Consider the following 8693-nt stretch of genomic DNA (forward strand, 5'->3'; position numbering starts at 1 on the left):
AAATCATTTTCAAACCAGCTACATGCAGCCCGGTCCAGGTCAATTGATGAACGCCTCTGAATAAGTAATGAGTGGAACCACAGTGTTGAAGGCTTTAGACGGGTCAATAAAAAGGGCAGCGCAATGTTTCTTCTTATCCAAACAATTAAGAACATCATTAAAAACAAAGAAGTAGCAGAGATGGTGCTATGACCTGGTCTGAAACCTGACTGGTGTATATTTAGAGTTAAAAAGGATCTAAGTTCAGTATTTACCAAGGATCCTATAATTTTTGCTAGGCAAGAGAGTTTGGAAATGGCGTGGTTACATGTGGTTGGACAAACTGCCAAATACTCTAAAGCTTATGGTAGAGAAATTAACATTAAATTGTAATAATGTAATGTAATATGGCATTTAGCAGACGCTTTTATCCAAAGTGACTTACAGTCATGTGTGCATACATTTCTACATATGGGTGGTCCCAGGGATCGAACCCACTACCCTGGCGTTACAAGCGCCATGCTCTACCAATTGAGCTACAGAGGACCAGTGGCAACAGCTCCGGTGGACATTCCTGCAGTCAGCATGCCAATTGCATGCTCCCTCAAAACTTGAGACATAATAATATAATAATAATAATACATCTGTGGCATTGTGTTGTGTCTTTTACTGTCCCCAGCACAAGGTGCACCTGTGTAATGATCATGCTGTTTAATCAGTTTCTTGATACATCACACCTGTCAGGTGGATGGATTAACTTGGCAAAAGGAGAAATTCTCACTAACAGGGATATAAACATATTTGTGCACAACATTTGAGAAGAATAAGCTTTTTGTGAAACATAGGACCAACACTTTACATGTTGCATTTATATTTTTGTTCAGTGTAGTTTGAAGAGAAGAGAGTTGGAGAGACTTGTACTTTGTCTTAAGCTATGTTTTAATAGCCTACCTTTTAGGAGTGGGTGATATACATTTGACGGAGACAAATGTGGGTGATCAATATTTATTTCTAGGCAATGTAGTAAACTATACCCTAATCATTAATTTTTTTATTGCCTATTTAGGAAGTACATTTCCTTGGAGAGATAACTGCCCCGTGCTTCTCCGCCCATGCATAGGCTATAGCCTACTCTATTTAATTGAGACCACATGAGCACCTGATCTCGCACGTATGGCTACTGAACTTGAAGCAGCAAGAATGACGAGAGACACTTGCACTTTCTCTTGAGCTACGTTTTGGTATATAGGATGTGGCCTACCTTTCAGGAGGACGATTAGCATATAGGATATAGACAACCTTTCAGGAGGAAGATTAGCATATACACTACCAGTCAAAAGTTTGGACACACCTACTCATTCAAGGGTTTTGTAAAAATTAGTAAAAATTAAGAAAAACCCTTGAATGAGTAGGTGTGTGTCACGCCCTGACTCAGGGGACTCTTATATGTTGAGTCAGGGTGTGAATATTCTATGTTAGTAGTTCTATGTTTTCATTCTAGGATTATATGTCTATGTTTGGCCGGGTGTGATTCCCAATCAGAGACAGCTGTCGCTCGTTGTCTCTGATTGGGGATCATACTTAAGCAGCCTGTTGGCACTCGTTAGTGGTGGGATCTGGTTCCGTGTTTAGAGGCTTGTATTGTGTGTAGCCTTAGGACTTCACGTTTTGTTGGTTTGTTGTTTTGTTCGTGTGTTTATCGTTGTAATAAACATGTACGCATTTCACGCTGCGCCTTGGTCTGACCCATCCTTAAACGAACGTGACAGTGTGTCCAAACTTTTGACTGGTACCGTAGGATATAGCCTTTTAGGAGGACGAGTTGCAAGAAGAGACAAATAAATGATTGTCACGAGTGTCGGTGTAATGCGGTGGATCGAAGTAAAGTATATAACACAGAATACCTCCACACAGGGAGGAACTAACCCGCACACCAACGACACACGAAACGAAAAAACAACCACGCACAAAACATATTGGGAGCCACTTGGTTAAATAGGGAAGGCGTGATTACAATAATGGGCAACAGGTGTGACAATGTAGAAACATAGAACATAGATCGGCAGCAGCTAGTATTCCGGTGACGACGAACGCCGAAGCCTGCCCGAGCAAGGAGGAGGGGCAGCCTCGGCCGAATCCGTGACAGTACCCCCCCCCCCCAAGCGGCCCCAGCCGTGCATCGACACTGGCCTCGGGGACGGCCAGGACGATGCGGCGCAGGGCGAGTCGGATGACGACGGTGGAAATCCCTCAACATGGAGGGATCGAGGATGTCCCTCCTAGGGACCCAGCACCGCTCCTCCGGACAGTACCCCTCCCACTCCACGAGACACTGCATGCCTCCCATCCGACGCCTCGAATCTAAGATGGAACGGACCGAGTACGCCGGTGCCCCCTCGATGTCCAGTGGGGGCAGAGGAATCTCCCGTATCTCAGACTCCTGGAGTGGACCAGCTACCACCGGTCTGAGGAGAGACACATGGAACGAGGGGTTAATACGATACTCAGGAGGAAGCTGTAACCTATAACATACCTCGTTCAATCTCCTCAGGACTTTGAATGGCCCCACAAACCGCCGACCCAGCTTCCGGCAGGGCAGGCGAAGGGGCAGGTTTCGGGTCGAGAGCCAGACCCGGTCCCCCGGTGCATACACCGGAGCCTCAATGCGGTGGCGGTCGGCGCTCGCCTTCTGCTGCCCGATGGCCCGCTGCAGGCGCACATGGGCAGTGTTCCAGGTCTCCTGCGAGCGCCGAAACCATTCATCCACCGCAGGTGCCTCGATCTGGCTCTGATGCCAAGGTGTCAGAACCGGCTGATAACCTAAAACACACTGGAATTGAGTAAGGTTAGTGGAGGAGTGGCGGAGTGAGTTCTGGGCTATCTCTGCCCAGGGGAGGAAAACCGACCACTCCCCTCGCCGATCCTGGCAATACGACCTCAGAAACCTACCCACCTCCTGGTTGACTCTCTCCACCTACCCGTTACTTTCGGGGTGAAACCCTGAGGTCAGGCTGACCAAGACACCCAGACGTTCCATGAACGCCCTCCAAACCCTCGAGGTGAACTGGGAACCCTGATCAGACACTATATCCTCAGGTATCCCATAGTGCCAGAAGACGTGTGTAAATAGGGCCTCAGCAGTCTGTAGAGCCGTAGGGAGACCGGGAAGAGGAATGAGGCAGCAGGACTTAGAAAACCGATCCACAGCGACCAGGATCGGGGTATTTCCTTGTGAGGGGGGAAGATCCATCACGAAATCCACCGATAGGTGGGACCACGGTCGTTGTGGATCGGGTAGGGGTTGCAATTTCCCTCTGGGCAGGTGTCTAGGAGCCTTACACTGGGTGCACACCGAGCAGGAGGAAACATAAACCCTCACGTCCTTAGCTAAGGTGGGCCACCAGTACTTCCCACTAAGACAATGCACTGTCCGACCGATACCAGGATGACCAGAGGAGGGTGACGTGTGAGCCCATTAGATCAAACGTTCGCGGGCCTCCAGCGAGACGTACACACAAGAGCCGGGACAGAGCATCTGCCTTAGTGTTCTGGGAACCTGGCCTGTACGAAAGGGTGAAAACAAAAACAGGTGAGAAACATTGACCACCTTGCCTGGCGAGGCTTTAATCTCTTCGCCGCCCGGATGTACTCCAGATTGCGGTGGTCAGTCAAAATGAGAAAAGGGTGGTTAGCCCCCTCAAGCCAATGTCTCCACGCTTTCAGGGCTTGGACCACAGCCAACAGCTCCCGGTCCCCCACATCATAGTTGCGTTCCGCCGGACTGAGCTTCTTATAAAAGAACGCACCTATCCCAGCCGCCGATGCGTCCACCTCAACCGTGAAAGCCAAGGAGGGATCCGGATCAGCCAGCACTGGAGCCGAGGTAAACAGGTTCTTCAAATGATTGAACGCCCTGTCCGCCTCAGCTGACCACCACAGACGCACCGGTCCCCCCTTCAGCAACGAGGTAATGGGAGCCGCTACCTGACCAAAGCCCCGGATAAACCTCCGGTAGTAGTTGGCAAATCCCAAAAATTGCTGCACCTCCTTCACCGTGGTTGGAGTCGGCCAATTACGCACGGCCGAAATGCGGTCACTCTCCATCTTCACCCCAGACATGTGGTACCCTAGGAAGGAGATGGACTCCTAAAAGAACAGGCATTTCTCCGCCTTGGCATACAGGTCATGCTTCAACAGTCGTCCAAGTACTTTACGCACCAGGGACACATGCTCGGCCCGTGTAGCGGAGTATTTGAGAATGTCATCAATATACACCACTACACCCTGTCCGTGCAGATCCCTGAAAATCTCATCGACAAAGGCTTGGAAGACTGATGGAGCATTCATCAACCCGTATGGCATGACGAGGTACTAATAGTGTCCTGAGGTGGTGCTGAAAGCCGTCTTCCACTCATCTCCCTCCCGAATACGAACCAGATTGTACGTGCTCCTGAGATCCATTTTCGTGAAGAAGCGCGCCCCGTGCAGTGATTCCGTCATACATGCTATCAGAGGTAAGGGATAGCTGTACTTGACCGTGATTTGATTTAGCCCATGGTAATCAATGCACGGGCGTAAACCACCATCCTTCTTCACGAAAAAGAAACTTGAGGAAACAGGTGAAGTGGAGGGCCGAATGTATCTCTGTCTCAGAGATTCGGAGACATATGTTTCCATAGCTGCCTTCTCCGCCTGTGACAGAGGATACACGTGACTCCGGGGAAGTGCAGCGCCTACCTGGAGATTTATCGTGCAATCCCCCGGACGATGGGGTGGTAATTTAGTCACCCTCTTTTTACTGAAGGCGAGAGCCAAATCGGCATACTCGGAAGGAATGTGCACTGTGGAGACCTGGTTTGGATTCTCCACCGTAGTAGCCCCCATGGAAACCCCTACACACCTCCCTGAGCACTGACTGGACCATCTCTTGAGAGCCCTCTGTTGCCAGGAAATAGTGGGATCATGAGTGGTTAACCAGGGAAGTCCCAACACCACAGGATGCACAGGAGAATCAATCAGATAGAGACTAATCCTCTCCTCATGACCCCCCTGCGTCCTCATTAAGAGTGGTGCGGTAACCTCCCTGATTAGACCTGACCCTAGCGGGCGACTATCTAATGCGTGGACAGGGAAGGGCACATCAACACGAACAGTAGGAATCCCTAAACTATGAGAATATTGACGATCAATAAAATTCCCAGCTGCACCTGAATCTACTAGCGCCTTATGCTGGGAATGAGGAGAAAACTCTGGAAACACAACCTCTATACACAACTGACCAACAGGGAGCTCTGGGTGAGTCGGGTGCTTACTCACCTGAGATGGTCGACCAGTGCTCTGCTTACTGCCTCGACTCCCTGGGGACCCTCCCCAGCACCGACCCGCAGTGTGTCCTCTGCGGCCACAGTTGGTGCGTGGGACGGCCCCACTCCTGGTCTCCCTAAGCGCAGCACCTCCGAGCTCCATGGGGGTAGAGTCGGAGGTGCTGGGGGATGGAATGAATGGGCCCTGATCAGAACGTCTGCGGGTCTCCAACAGGTTATCCAGCCTGATGGACATCTCCACCAGTTTGTCCAGGTTGAGATTGGTACCCCTGCAGGCCAGTTCCCGCCGAACGTCCTCCCTTAGGCTGCACCGATATTGGTCGATCAGGGCCCTCTCATTCCATCCGGCGCTGGCTGCCAAAGTCCTGAACTCCAGCGCAAAATCCAGGGCGCTCCTCCTCTCCTGTCTTAGGTGGAACAGACGCTCGCCCGCCGCTCTCCCCTCTGGTGGATGATTGAATACCGCCCGGAAGCGGCGGGTGAAATCCTCGTAGCGGACCGACGTAGCGTCAATTCCTCCCCACTCGGCGTTGGCCCACTAGAGCGCCTTCCCCGACAGACAGGAGATGAGGGCGGACACGCTCTCGTATCCCGAGGGCACCGGGTGAATGGTTGCCAGGTAGAGCTCTACCTGGAGAAGGAAACCCTGACACCCGGCTGGTGTACCGTCATATGCCCTCGGGAGCGAGAGCCGAATCCCACTGGGCCCAGGTGGCAAAGGGGTGGACTGTGGTATGGATGGTGGAGTGGTTGGAGGAGGTGTGGGAAGGCCACCTCTCTCCCAACGGTCCGTATTATTCATCACCCTCCCCATGGCGGCGCCGAGAGCCTGGATGATACTCTCCCGTCGTTGAAGTCGTTCCTCCATCAATTTGGACTGACTGGCTGTACCTGCTGACTCCATAAATGGTGCGTGGTTCTGTCACGAGTGTCGGTGTAATGCGGTGGATCGAATTCAGGGGAAAGATAACTTCCAAGTGATTCTCAGCCCATGCATAAGCAGCCTACTCTATTTCATTGAGACCACACATCTACGAGGCGCACTTGACCTCAAACGCTGACTGCACCACAACGATCTCTGTCAGGACCCGCGGGAACGTAGCCCCCCTAGCCCAAGCCCTCTATGTGATTTGAAAACAGCAGGGGTGTGCATATTTATTTGATATAATAGCACTGCATCAGTTTACCACAGTGGGCTTCCCAATTGGGCTAACAGTAACAGAGCTAACATTGGAATTCAACTTTATGGTCACAAGATTATTACTGACAATACCCCTGGGAACATGGTTATCTGTAGCAGTATGATAACGCTGTGAAATAGTGGCAATGGGAAGAACTAACTGAGCAAGGGTCAGGCTGATTACACTGTAAGAGGCCCTGATGTACATTTTGCCCCTTTTATATTTGGCTGCAAGCCATCCCTCTTGTAAAACTGGGGCGTCTCCCAAAAGTGGTCAAAATTGTCAATGTGCTCCAAATCCATCGGGGAACAGCAGGATTTAAGCCACTAGTGGAGCCAGAGGAGACGACTAAAGCGTTCCATTCCACGACCTGTTGTTGGTTGAGGCCCTGAAATGAGAACCCACTTGTCTGCCTCCTTTAGTTTGTCTACGAGCACTCTGAAGTCAGATTTTTAATTGCTCAGATTTACGAATATCGATGTTGTTTGTACCAACATTAACGACTATACTGTGAGCATACGGGTGCTTCTCCATCACAGCAGGGGACCTGGTGATCTATGTCCTGAACACGGGATCCAGGGAAGAAGTGGGGCCTTTGCTTCCACTATGGAGCTCCCTAGAACAACCACCGCTGGAGGATGAGGAGAGGGCCCACTGCGAGTCTGTGTGATGGGGGGGCTGATGCTATGGGGGGCTGATCCAGGGGATGACTTTTGATCTTTGCGCTGGGTGCTGAGGTGAAGTAGGAAGGACAGGGGGAGCGGCGTAGGGCCTCGTCAGAGGGCTCCGGTGAAGTCAGGGGGGGCTGTTAGAGAGCTGCAGGGCTGGACGAGAGGGCAGAGGGAGGATACGTTTGAACCTTCCTCCTCTCTTACCTCTAACTTCATTCCACTTTGCCTCCGATGGTGTAGAGGAAGACGCAGTAGTCCTACGGTTCTCGTCGGTGGGATGTGTGGTCCGTAGATACCGCAGAGGTCATTTAGAATTGTTGCATCAAAAACAGCATGCAGTCTTGAAGTCTTCTTAGCCAGAGCGAGACGTTCTTTTAGGACCCTGTTGTCCTCTAGTAGTTCAATGATCCAGTCTTTTGAGGCAACCAGCTGTTCACACCTTTCACAAGTGTATAAAGTCAGTAAATTCTTCGTCTTTCACAGGTCTCATATTTCACGACTTTACCATCCCATCTCCGGATCCGACTCCAAATCAGAGAAAATCCGACGTGCTTAAACTCCCAGAAACAGCGGTCCTGGCAACAAGATAAGCTTTGTCGGGTGACATCCAGATAACCTAGCTAGTTGGAACTAGCCGGGGATAGCCCGGTAACGCTAGCTCCAGGAGATGACAAAATCCAGCCAACACAGCGCGTTAAGAACAGCACTAACGCCGTGGTCCCAAAATAAAACACTTAAAACAAAATGTGTTTTAAAAGGTAGAACATGTATGTAGGTGTCTTAAAAAATATAAAAACACAGAAGCGCTGTATCGTCACGGAAACATTCTGCTTCCTACTTCCTGGTCACATGTCGACCCAGCCTACTCTCACTCCTACTTTCAGAGATACTGTGTCTCTAAGCAGTTTCTCAGCCTAAAATCCGTAATATATTAGTCAGTCAGAAACATGTTGACAAAGAGTATTTTTCAGGGAACATTAATAATTGATTAAAAGTGACAGTTGGTGTCTCGGTAACTGCTAGACCCAATAGCACTCCTATTTTGGAAATATAGGCCTACTTGCGCTGTGAGAGATTTGTGTAACTGACAAAGACAGAATGAGAGAGAAAGGGGTTTATTATGTTAAGAAGTAGGTTATTGAGACTAACAGAGTAAATCACATTGACAGTCTCAGCATGTGGGTATACAGGGAGAAGTTAATTGCTCCTGTAAGTCGCTCTGGATAAGAGCGTCTGCTAAATAACAAAATAATAATAATAATAATAAGTTAATGATTGACGTGATCAACCACCGCAGTGACAAACTTCATCAGCAAATTTGACAAACTTCCTAAATCATCAACTCTTGGTAAGCACTAAGCAACTCAGCACTAAGCACTTTCAGTTATTCAGTTAAGAAACAACATCTTTAGAGAATGGATCAGAGAGAGAGAGAGAGAGAGAGAGACACAGAGAGAGAGACAGAGAGAGAGAGAGAGAGAGAGAGAGAGAGAGAGAGAGAGAGAGAGAGAGAGAGAGAGAGAGAGAGAGAGAGAGAG

The sequence above is a fragment of the Coregonus clupeaformis genome, unplaced genomic scaffold (genome assembly GCF_020615455.1).
Source record: "Coregonus clupeaformis isolate EN_2021a unplaced genomic scaffold, ASM2061545v1 scaf0300, whole genome shotgun sequence".
NCBI classification, from domain to species: domain Eukaryota; kingdom Metazoa; phylum Chordata; class Actinopteri; order Salmoniformes; family Salmonidae; genus Coregonus; species Coregonus clupeaformis.